At 53.6% G+C, this 12600-nt stretch overlaps 1 protein-coding gene across 3 annotated transcripts in view; it reads right to left on the bottom strand.

The window, feature by feature from the left end:
- Positions 1-12600, bottom strand: part of NOL4L (nucleolar protein 4 like) — a 127455-nt gene that overhangs the window by 29861 nt on the left and 84994 nt on the right. The window contains exon 1 of one of the 3 annotated variants that reach the window (XM_070381574.1): positions 2249-2406. The exons of the other annotated variants lie outside the window; for them this stretch is intronic. The gene's annotated coding sequence lies outside the window, so the exon portion shown is untranslated. Of the gene's footprint in view, positions 1-2248; positions 2407-12600 lie in introns of those variants that run through there. 3 annotated transcript variants of the gene reach the window in all.

Consider the following 12600-nt stretch of genomic DNA (forward strand, 5'->3'; position numbering starts at 1 on the left):
CAGAGACGTCTGCATCGACACAGGGATGCTCTGTTGTCTCTGCTGTCATGGGTGCCTGGATGCTGGGGTGAGCATTTTCAACACCTTCCTACTAGTGTATTGAGTGTAAAACAGGCTTTTGTTTCCCAAGCAAAGGCAACTGGCTGTTTTCCCAGCACTCCTAACCACGAGGGCCTCATTGATACCCCAGACCCTGCCATGAACAGGGGTCTCTTTAAAAGGGAGGCTGGAAAGATGAGCTTCAGCAGACAAGGTTCTTCCAGCAGAAAAGTGGGCTTGAGAGAAACCACTCTGCACTAATCCCCTGCAGGAGTTTCCTTCCAAGAAAAGGACCCAGACAAGACAAAAAAAAAAAAAAGTTCTTGAGCAACTCAGGGCCAGCGCGGCTCCACACGGCCCCAGGGTGACTCAGGCCACATAAGTTCTCCCAGATCAGCCTTTCCAGCTGGGAGGAAGGCCCTGGATGCTGGGTTTCCTGCTGTTCCTCAGGACGGTGCTGAATGGGGTGTTGGCGCCCAGCCATGGTGCAGTGGATGTGGGAGGGGGGTGGTGCTGTCTCCAACCCCCACTCTCCAAAAGAAGCCCACCTTGAGATGGGGTTAAACTAAGCTTGATAGTATTTAACTAAGAATTCAGGCTGTAATGGGTTTCCAATGTAGGGGTAATTCACTACCTCCTGGCTAAACCATCACTGGGGCTTGGGCCCTATATGGGTCCTTCCCTCAGAACACCCGAAGACCAGAAGCAAGGGGCAGGCAAGATGGGGCCCCTGGTCATGACTCTCTCTGGAGCAATTGTGAGAGCCCCACAACCCTCTCCCCACACCCCCCACCTGGTAGGACAGGGGCCCAGGCTGGGGTTTCCAGCTCATTCTGGGATAAGTAGGGCTTTATCTCAAGGGAGAATCTATTTCAAGCCACAATCCTTCTCAGAAAGAGGAGGAAATCACAGAGTCCAAACACCATTTCAGGTGAAATCAGGAGGTTATTAATCTCCCCTCAGAGCAGACAGAAAGAAAAATCAATGTTTTAGAGGGGGGAAAAAGGTTCCATTTGAATTAATGGGTTTGTGGCTTCTCCATTGATCTGCGCCTCTTCACACTTTCTTTTTGTGCTTTTGTGCTCTTGGGGAGGAGGGAGGAAGAAGGGAATCGGGAGGAAGGGGGTGGGCCTCCCGATAAGGAAAAGGACGGTCTAACCTTAACCTTTCTCCAGGAATAATGCTAATTAGCGAGGCATAATGAGAACTTCCCCCAGGAAGCGCGGCCCGCTAGGGGCGACTGGACTCCGGCAAACGCGGCTCCAGGTGGGAGTAGGGAGGTGGGGGTCACTTCTGAACCCACGCGGCTGGAATAAAAACGTGAACTGCACTCCCCCAACCCCCGCCGCCCGAAAAAGTGTCCAGCCTCGGAGAAGCGAGAGCGGCGGACGGAGGTGTAAATCCAACTTAACCCGGGCGCGCGCCCAGGCTCTGGCCAGCTGCCCCCGACCCATGCGCCCCGGTCCGTAAGGAATGCCCCTAAGACAGGGGCCGCCGATACCCCAAGCTTCTGCTCCGATCATTCACTTGACAGGGGCATCAGGTCTGGTCCAGGGAGGTGCGGGGGTCTGCTGAAGTGGGCTCAACTCTGCAAATCCCGTCTCAACTCCCCGCGCCGAGGCAGGGAGCCCCTCCCTGCCACTCAACGCTTCCCGTCCTCACATCTCCAAACAGTCCACTTCCCTTCTCGCTACGGCCTCGGCGGCGGCCACTCCAACCCGGCCCCCACCCCGCCGCCTGCGAATGCCTGCCTCCACGGGACGCGGTGCCGAGCCCGCCGCAAACCGTACGGCCGCCGCACAATACCGCGGCGCGGCGCACACAATCACCGCCCCCCAGGACCGGCGGCGCGCACGGCGCGGGAGTGGGGTGCGCCCGGCAGCCCCCCGCACTCGGGGCCGGGCGCCCCTCTCGAGAGCCCCGCGGCCCCCGGAGTGCAGGCTTCACTGCCCCCACCCCACTCGGTCCCACTTACCCGCCCCCCGCCCCGCGCCCGAGCCCACTCCGCCCAGGGCGCAGCCGCTTCCGCGCGCCCCCCTCCTCAGCCGCGGCGCAGGAAGCTCCCCCGCGTCCCCCTCCCCGGAACCCCCCCAGTCTCCCGCCCCCCTAACCGCAGCTCAACGGCCGGCCGCAGCGGCGGGAGAAGGGGGGCGGCGGCCCGGGGGCCCGGAAACGGCCGGATCGCGGGGATCCGGGCCGGACTCCGTACCTGGGCGGGAGGCGAGGCGGAGACGCACGGTCGGGCTCGGCGAGTGAGCGGGGCGGGCGGCGGTGACAGCCCTCCAGCTCCAGCTGCTGCTGCTGCTGCTGCCGCCGCGGCCGCCCGGGGAGAGGGGCTGGCACCGCCGCGGCGCGTCACTGCCCGGCCCGGGGGCGGGGGTGGCCGGGGGGAGGGCCCAGGCGAGCGGCGGCGGCGGCGGCGGCGCCGCGGCCGGGAGGGAGGAAGGGGGAGGGGGGCACCGGGCACGGGGAGGCGGGGGAGGGGGGCGGGACCCGGCACGGGGCGGGGGCCGGGGGGAGGGGAACGCACGGAGGGCTTACGCTGGGGGAGTAGGAGGAGCAGCCCGAGGAGGTGGAGGGGCGGGCGGGCAGGCGGGAGGAGTGGGCCCGGGCGGGGGGAGGGGGAGAGCGGAGAAAGGAGGGAGGGGAGTGGGGAGGAAGAAGGAGAGGGTGCTGGGCCAGGTAGGGGGAGGGATGAGGGCGCGCTGGACGCGCCGCCGAGCGCTCCCGGGGGTGAGCGCCCTTAAGGGGGAAGCGCTTGGAGGAAGATTCTTGCGGGGGACGGAGCCCGGGAAAGAAGGCGATGGGGTCTGTGCCCGCCCCTTGCTCCCGGAGGACCCAGTCTTCGAGTCCGGGGTGAGGGTTGGGGGAGCGGCGCGCGGTCGGCTATCCGCGTTCAGGCCAGAAGAGGAGAGGCTTGACCCAAAGAAAGTGACTCAGGCACCTTTAGGAACTCTCGGCACCCTGGGCCTAAGGCAGCCCTCGACCCCTACGCGTCCCCTGGTTCCCAGGGGACGCGGGTACTCGCTGGGCGGGGCTGCTGGGCCAGAGGGCTGGGCCCCCCGGCGTTCAGAGCGAGCCCCGGGTCTGGGAAAGACAGGCATGTGGTCGGCTCTGTGCTGCCCGCCCCCCAGCCTCTGGGCCCCCACCTTTTCTCGTTCAAGTTCAAGCTCGGGCTCCTCGGCGTTGCTGCCCACTCGCTGCCCCCTCCCATCCCCCTCCTCTATTTCGCACCATCTCGCTTCTTCACTCTTCCTTTGTCTCTTTCCCACCACTTAGTTTCCACCCTCCCCTGCTCCCCTTCCCTACTGGCGGGCGCCTCGGAGTCCGGCTGCGCTCACCTGTGCGACCCAAACATTTCCACCATCTCCAGCGCCCGCCGCCAGCCTGCTCCCGGATCCGTCCCCGCTCCCCCTCCCGCCGGTCATTGTGCTCCCCTAAACCACCCTGCGCGGGCTCCTGAAGACGCGCAGGATACAGTTGTAAAGTAACAGGATAACATCAAGAATGCTGCTCCATCCCAGACCCGGGAGCGCGCGGTCCAGACACAGCATCGCAGTAAGGGGAAGACCCGCGCGGATCAGAGATGCGGTGCCGCGCGCAGACTGTCCTCGTCCACCTTGGGTGCAGGAGAAGACCGCACCGGTCGTCGCGGGGGTGGGGGACCCCGGACCTCTGAGGAGCCTTAGACTCAGCCTGGAACATAGAGCGCTCGTACCCCAACAGCAGAATTAGACGCCCCCAAAGCAGGATTAGATCCCAACAGAGAAGACGGGTCAGGGGCAGACTCCCCCTCCCCAAATCCACACCCTCCAACAGGTCAGCCTTCAGAAAAACCCTGTGTTTTAACGGGGTTGGAGAGCTGCCCTCGTGGAATTCTGTGAGGAAATAGCAAAAAAAAAAAAAAAAAAAAAACACCAGTAACGATCCCATCTCCTGATTCCTCTGGTCGCATCCAAAGAGGAAGGGCAATTTCTACTGACTTTACGCTACAATTCATTCACAGGGAAACCAGCGAAGAAGAGAAAACGAGACAGCCAGCGGGATTGTTTGCAATTTTGAAACAGACTGCCTTTAACCCTCCAACTTTTTTTTTTTTTCTCTGTAAAAAGCCTTTTTCTTTCTTCCACTGAAAGCTTTGCATTGTGAACAATCCGAGGTAAACAAGGCTCCCTCTACAGGTACGAGTTGGAAATACAGTATCACAGGTTCAGGGCTCAGTATTCACCCATTAGAAAAATAAAAAGATGACAACACATCGAATTAACAGAGCACAGACTTCCTTCTGCACACGCTTAAGATTTCACTGTCAATATAAGACCCACACTTTATTTTTAAAAGAGGCTCTAAGCATGTTACTCATTAGCACCTTTCATCCCTAAAACCAAATGTGTTTTCAAACCAGTTCTCTTCCCTCTTTTCTCCATGAGATCTTAACGTCCCCTCCTCTGTGGTGGTAGACAGTTTGGAAACTTCACTGCCTGAACGTCCACACACAGATAATGATTTTTAGAATTAACTAGTGGCCATGACTCTTGAATTCATACAGGGAAATGTGGCTGTTTTCAACACGGGAACTGCCCTTCCTCACTCTGCAAATGACATAATTCAAGCCCAGGATTTCCCATCTCTTCCCCCCACATTTCTGGAGACCTTTGACTTCTGGCCTGAGTCATGATTTCACAGCAATGGTGGACATCTGGGCTTGAAATATAAACCCAGATCCAACTGGTGTTCAAAGGCGGAATTGAACCCAGATAACCTACCTCTTCTCACAAATAAGAGAGCTAGTGCCGCCCAGAAGGGCAGAGCAGTGATTTTCTCTAGGCTTGAAATGTGAACTCATTTACCATCCCTGAGATAAAACAGCCCCAGCCCCACTCGACCCACAGGAAGTGGCTGGGGGCCCTGGAGAAGCCTGGCTGTTTAGCAGCACTGCGAATTAGGGGAGTTTTCCTGTGTGCTGAAGCCTGCAGAAACCTCCTGGCTCTTTAATTCCTGCAGGAGCTGCCTACTCCTTGAGTAACCTTGTGTAGGTTGTTTTCAGCGTCTTTGCGCATCTCCTTAAAGTGGCCACAGCATGGGTCCCAACGAGGAATGGCATGACCTAGTTTCTTGACCACTAATTCTCCTGGTGATATGTCTCTTCTTCCAGCCCCAGTCTGGTGAGAGACCACAACAGAGAAAGGCTACTCTGGTCTGCTTAAGGGTGCAGTACTGCCTTCAGGTCCCCTCCAGGCTCTACGTACAGTGGGTGCCTTTGTAAATGGTGGCATTTGCTCTGTGGAGCTTCTTAAGCAGCAAACCACTCCGGGCAGATTCCCATATGAAATGAGCATGCTCCAGGAGCAGGGACCCGACCATGGGAACCAGTAGTTCGTGATCTGGAATAACAGGATCTTATCGTGACCAGAATAGATACTATTCAAGCATCTCAGTGCATTCAAAAATGTTTTTCCCTGCAAATTACTTATAAAAGACACATGTACCTGCACCAAGGCAAGGCTGGCAGACACTCCCCAACTAAGCAATCAAATCAGCAGACCCGGACGTGGAGCCCACCTGAAATGGTGTGCTCACCTCCTGAAGGGATGCAGTGAGAACATAGCATCACCTGTGTTGAGTTCTCCCCATGTCAAGTCCTCCCGCGCAAAATGCTTAACCTGAATCTGATCATGAAGAGACAACCAGACAAGAAATACTGAAAGACAGAGACTCTCCACAAGTGTCCTGGATTCCTCAAAGATTCACTGTCATCAGTCTGACAGTTCTCAATCACGAGACTAATAACGGAATGCGAAGTTTGACTCCTGGTTGGATCCTGCAGACATGGGATGAGGTAGTGATGGGGTGAAGGAGAAGCGGAGGATGAGGGGGTGAGGGGTGGAGGGCACACAGGGGAGACAAGGTGGGCTCTGGGCTGAGTAGTCAAGGAAGCCCCTCTTAGTTTGAGAAAGCCCACATGGGCCCTGACCCTGGGATGGTGGAAGTTGAAACCTGGGTGAAGACTTGGGGGCACGGTCTTGCAGGTAGAGGAAAACAGCTAGTGTATAGGCCCTGAGTCGGGAAGAGACTTGGTAAGAGAGAGGGGAGGTTGGGAAGAGGGGAGGGGGAGAGGGCATGTAGGGCCCAGCACTCAGAGCCTTGGACATTACCGCAAGGTATGGGACTTTTATTCTAAGAGCGAGGAAGTCATGCAGTCTAAATTATGAGATCAGAGGAGATTAGATTCTATCTTATTATACATCAGGAGTGGTTTGGGGGTGACCATGAAGGAGGTAGACTAGAAAGAGTTTAGCCAAATGGGACTGGTTCCAGTTCTGGCTGTGACACCAAACAAGGTCTTGGGGCACCGGTTTCCTCATCTACGAAGTGAATAATAAAATAGTGTTTTTAATGTGTTTGACACCAAAATTTCCCCTTTGGCGTTAGAAACTGCCCGCCTCCCAGCTGTCCCAGGATGAGCCTCCCCTCCAAGTATCACACCCTGGGTCCCCCGGCACAATGGACAGGGCAGTGGAATTGAGGGTCTGTGACTTCTGAGGTCAGGTCATAAAACACAAGCTTGCTCCTTCCCCCAGAGGGGTGCTGGTTTCAGCAGCAGCTTTGTCGTCAGCACCAGGAGGCTGCTCCTCACAGTGCTGGCCGGCAGCCTCTCCACAGATGCCGCTGCACCCGTTTCCTCAGCGGCCAGTCGCGCCCGACAGCTCCCATTTGACTACACGCTTGTCAGCGCTTGGTATCAGCAACCTCTTTCATCTTCGCCAATCTGAGAAGTGAAAAATGGTGTCTCTCTTTGCCCTCTTCATTTGGGAATGGGAGCCTATATTTATGCATATCATGTGTTTACTGGTCACATGTAATTTTTTTTTTAAACAATCTATTCATATTCTTTGCCCTTTACTGGGTTATGGTCTTTTATTTTTTGTAAGAACTGTTTAGAAAGGGAGGATATTAGTCTTTTGTTATAAAATTTGCAAATATGTTTTCTTTTTGTTATTCTTATTTTGTTTACAATGCGATTTTTTGCCATGAAAATTTTACATTTTTATATCATCCAGTTAGTTTTTTTCCCTTAGGGCTTTAGGATTTCAGGTCAAAACAAAGGTTTTTTTTTTTCCACTCTAAGATTATAAATGTAATTCACCCATATTTTCTTCCAGAGCATTTATAGCTTCGTTAGAGTTAAATCTTTATTCTATATGTAATTTATCTCCATATAAGAAGTGAGGGAAATTGAGAAAATCATAATTCAAAAAGGCACATGTACCCCAGTGTTCATTGCAGCACTATTTATAGTAGCCAGGATATGAAAGAAACCTTGATGTCCATTGACAGATGAATGGATAAAGAAGATATAGTACATATACACAACAGAATATTACTCAACCATAAAAAGGAAAAAAATTAAGTAGTATGTAGTGATGTGGATGAACCTAGAGTCTGTCACATAGAGTGAAGTAAGTCAGAAAGAGGAAAATATCATATATTAATGCATATACATGCAATCTAGAAAAGTGGTACAGGTGAATCTACTTGCAGGGCAGAAGTAGAGACACAAACGTGGGGAATGGACTTGTGGACACAGCAGGGGAAAAGGAGGGTGAGGCGAATTGAGACAGTATTGACATGCGCACACTACCACCGGTAAAATAGCTAGCGGGAAGCTGCTATGTAGCACAGGGAGCTCAGCTCAGCGCTCTCTGATGACCCAGAGGAGTGGGGAGGGGGAGGGGAGAGGCTTAGGAGGGAGGGGATATGAGTATACACATAGCTGATGTTGTTGCTGGTTGTTGTACAGCAGAAACTGACACAACATCGTAAAGCAATTATACTCCAATTTAAAAATAAAGAAGTGTGGCAAAGCTCTAGCTTATTCTGTTTTTTTTTAATGGCTATCCAAACTGTCCCAATACCATCTTTTAAATAACTCATCTTCACCCACTGACTGGAAGCACCATGTTTATAGAATACTAATTTCCCATTATTTTGGGAATTGCCTATTCTATTGATCTGTCTATTCCTGTCTCGACAGCATAGCTCTGGAATATATTTTAATATCTGGTAGAACCAGCACTCACCTCTATGCCCACCATGAACTGTCCCTCCCCCAGCATAATAGAGACAGTTAATCCCTTCCCACAGCAGACAGTGCTCTAGGTGCAGCACAGTTATGACATGGGGGAGGTGTTTCTGATTAAGGGGCTGTTAGCGGGTGGTTCCTGGGTAGCTCAAACGGTAAAGAATCTGCCTGCAATGTGGGAGACCTGGATTCAATCCCTGGGTCAGGAAGATCCCCTGGAGAAGAGCATGGCAACCCACTCCAATATTCTTGCCTGGAGAATCCCATGGACAGAGGAGCCTGATGGGCTCTAGTCCATGGGGCTGCAAAGGAATCGGATACAACTGAGCGACTAACACCTGGAGGAAGTGACATCTACTCTGAACCAAAGAAGGCTGGAGGAATGTGACAGGTGGCCAGTGGAGAGGGCTTTCCAGCAGGAAGAGGAGCGCGGCTAGAAGCTCCAGGCTTTACCCATGCCTGGATTCAGAATACCTGGTCTTCAGGCTGGGCAGTAACTCAGCTTGTCCGTTTATTCCTCACACGCACTGATTTTTGCCCAGCTGGCTGCCAGCTCACAGTCAGTTTGACACCTTTGTGGAAATCCAGGAGAAGCTGTCCCACACTGTTCCCGCACACCTTCCCTATTCAGATAAATTTCCCATGATGCACAGAACTGAGAGCCTGACTTGTCAAAATGCGGTTTCCTAACAACCATGACAAAGGTAAAAACGACGATTTCATCAACCGCATTTTCAGAAATATGTTGTTTTAAAATGCCGTCAATTAACCCCTGTTCGTGACGCTCCCCTACTCCACACCTTCAATGGCTTCCCGCTGCTGGCAGACTCAGGTCAGAGCTCTCTGGCCTCGTGTTTTAAGGGCTTCCACGGCCCGGCTGGCCTGAGAGCCTTTTGTTTCAAACTGTGAACTCTACACGTCCAACAGACTCACGTCTTCTGTCCCTCAATCACCCACGTGTGATCCCCTGCAAGCCTTTGATCGAGCATGCTTCCAGACATGTTTTTTCCCCCACAAATATGTACAGTGCCCCTCCCCATGCCAGGCACCGTATGAGAACAACACAGGTCAGCCTACTCGGAGCCTGCGGGCCAGTCGGAGAGAGAAATTAAACAAAGGGCCACAAAGTTTCTAGTCACAGGATAAGTATTCAGTTTGCACTTGATAGGTGCAGGGCCCGCTAGGAAGGAAGTACCTAGTAGGTGAGGACACAGTGGATCCTGGAGGGTCCACTGAGGAGGTGACATTTAAGTTGGGCACTGAAGGATACATGGGTGTTCACTAGGTAGAAAAATACTTTGGGCAATCAACAAAGACATCCTCCACCCCTGCCAGATGTAGGCCCCTCTGAACTCAGAGTGGCAGTCTCACAGACAGCCCAGCTGGCTCTGGTGACAGGTCTCTGTCAGTCTGATGTCACAATGCACTGTGGTCCTTCCCATTTCCTGCATTATACATCTTCCCCAACTGGACCGTGAGCTCTCAGGGTCTGGGACAGGCTTTTAGATGGCAGAGTCCCAGTCCCAGGGCCCTGTCGGGTCCTGTAGGGACTCACCAATGCATTGCTCAGGACTCCGCCCTGCCCTCTGTCCAGCACAGCCCTGAGGTCTACAACAGAGCTCCGAGTTAAGTGCACTCCCCCCTTAACGCAGACCCCACTTCACAGCTCCCCAGAGAAGGGCAACCTACCTCCCCTCCTTTCTGTCGCAGCACGTCTGGAGAGGCTCAGCCAAAAAGCCAAGGCCAGCCCCAGTGGCAATACTCCTCCTACATGTGCAAGGGACAAAAACGAGCTCAGATGGTCCTCGAAGAACACACACTGGAATGGTCATAGCAGCACCACTCACAGCAGCTCTGCTCCGGGAACCACCACGTGTCCATGCAGAACGGACGAGGGTGGTCCATGTGCTGTGGAGTACTGCTCAGCAATGGGAAGAACAGACTAGCGGTTCAGGACATGAGGACCCTCTCAAACTCATGCTGTGGGCAAAAGGGACTACCCTGGTGGTCCAGTGGTTAAAAATCCACCTTGCAACGCAGGGGATTTGGGTTCAATCCCTGGTTGGGGAACTAAGATCCCACATGCCGCAGAGCAACTAAGCCTGCACATCGCAACTAGAGAGTTCAGGCACCACAGTGAAAGATCCCGCATGACATAAAGAAAATCCCACATGCCGCAGCTGAGACTTGAAGCAGCCAAGTGAATAAAAAAAGAAAAGCAATCTGCGCTATCAGAGGTCAGGAGAGTGGTCACCCTTGCTGGGCACTAGTGACCAGAGGGGGACATAAAGAGCCTTTGGGGTGCTGACCAAGTTCTGTTTCTTAATGTGAGTACTGGTCACAACAGGTGGATTCTGTTTGTAAAAATTTACTAAGCCATCCACTTAATGATATGTGCTCTTTTCTGTACGTGTGTTAAACTTCCATTAAATTTGAAAAAGGGGGAAAGAAGCTAAGGCCAGTTACTATGACCGAGGTCAGTGTAATCAATTACCACGACCCACACAACACTGGGCGCTGTGCTGGGTGCTCGGCTATGCGACCTTATTTCACCAAACAAGGGTGATATTAATTGCCACTTTGCACATGGAGAGTAGGGACTCTTGGAGGAAGATTAAATGACACATCCAGTCACCAACAGCTCAGAGACGAGGGGACATGCTCACAGTCACAGAACCAAAAGTTAGTGGCCATGCTGGGGTTTGAAACAGGGTGCACTGATTTCCAGAGCAGGTGGTGGACCCCAGGTGGGACCCCTGAGCCTGACTACGGAGTGCTGTGCTTCACCCATCTCCAGTAGAGCAGAGAGAGGAGCCCTCCAGGGAAAGTCTGGAGCTGGGTGAGTGGAGGCTTCCCTGGGCTGGGAGCTGGGAATGGGCTGGGGCTGCTCCACGGTGGGCTTCTCCGTGCAGCCCCTGAAGGCAGCTGAGCCTTGGGGTCTGCTGGGTTGCAGCTCTGGCTGCTCCTCAGCAGGTGACCGGAGGAGCAGTGGGGTCCCTCTGAAACTGGCACAGGTGGCACTTCCCATTTCAGCCCTGAATCCCTCCATGATGGAGCTGTGGGTGTGTTGGGGGGGGTATGTGGCAACCAAGGCTTTGGGGCCAGAGCTGGTGCACAGAGGCCTTTCTGGTGGCTGAGTCAGCTTCTAGGGTAGGGGTAGGGCAGGAGAGTAGGCGATGGGCTTTGTTTGCATTCGGGCCCTTCCTCAGTGTGATTTCAGGCAGGCAAGTTCTCCATGTCTCAGTTTTTCCATCTCTGAAATGGGGGCACAGTAACAGAAGCTTGTTTCTGAAGGCTGCCTGCTGTGCGGCTTAACCGCAGGGAAGCCTGCAGGGTGTGGACTGATGCCTGGTGTAGAACACCTGCCCAAAGCCTAGCTATTGTTAATAATGATGTTGATAGGAAAGATAAGTAATTAATGATACAGATATTGGTCAGCAAACATTTACTGAGACCCTACTGTGCGCCAGGGCCTAACCCTGGTGAACGACTGTGGTGGTGAGATAAGCAGACCTGGGCCAGCACTCATGGAGCTGCTGCTGCAGGGCCCTCAGCCTGGCCCTACCCTCACCATCACTTCCTTTCTCCCTTCCCTTCTCCCCACTACCTCCCCGCCCATCCCTTGGGAAATAACAGCGTTAACCTGGGAGGGAACACGGCTCTCCCTCCCACTCACTGTGACTTCCTACGAGCTTCCTGAGCTCCCTGACACCGAGCCTCAGTTCCCCCATGTTGTTTGTGGGGGACCTGGTACATAGACGGCCTCAGACAACAGTTCCTGCTCCCCTCCTCGCTACCCCCTCCTCCTCTCCTTTCTCCCTGCTTCCCCTCTGTTTCCTTCTCTTACTATTCTTCTCCTTGTCCGAACCTTTGGGAACTTAACACCCAAAGGCATTGTCAAGCTCAATTGATGGCGCAAAGGCCACGGCAGGTACTGTGGACTAACTTACTTGACACCCAGACTCAGTACTTCTCCCTTCTCGTCTCAACTACAGAGTGGGGAGGAAGTGAGATTCTTTCTTTCCCAGTACCCCCATGCAGCTGAAGGTGGCCATGTGACCCTGGCCAATGAGATGTTATAACCAAAGTCTGCTGGCAACTCTCCAGGAGTGTTTTTGCTTTGCTGAGCTAAGCTTATGCCACCCCTTCACACCTTCCTCTCACCCTGAATGTGGACAAGATGGCTGGAGCAATAGCCACCAACTTGCAAGCATGAGGAAAAGGTCAACAGCGTCACAGAGACACCAACCCAACCTGACTGACGTTACTACCAACAGCTGCTCCTGCACTCTTTCTGTTTCAGGTGTTAAAAAAACCTTCATGTTTTGTTTCACGGCCAGCTGAGCTTCTGGCCCAGTAGTCAAAAGCATCATTGTCTGATTCGTAGGGCTCCTGTTTGTGGATGGACTAGACAGCAAGGCCTCCCTCCCACGTGGCCTCTCCTCTAGTGTAAACTCAAAGAGACAGATGACCAGGGC

Source organism: Bos mutus, chromosome 13, assembly GCF_027580195.1.
Source record: "Bos mutus isolate GX-2022 chromosome 13, NWIPB_WYAK_1.1, whole genome shotgun sequence".
In the NCBI taxonomy this organism is placed as follows: Eukaryota; Metazoa; Chordata; class Mammalia; order Artiodactyla; family Bovidae; genus Bos; species Bos mutus.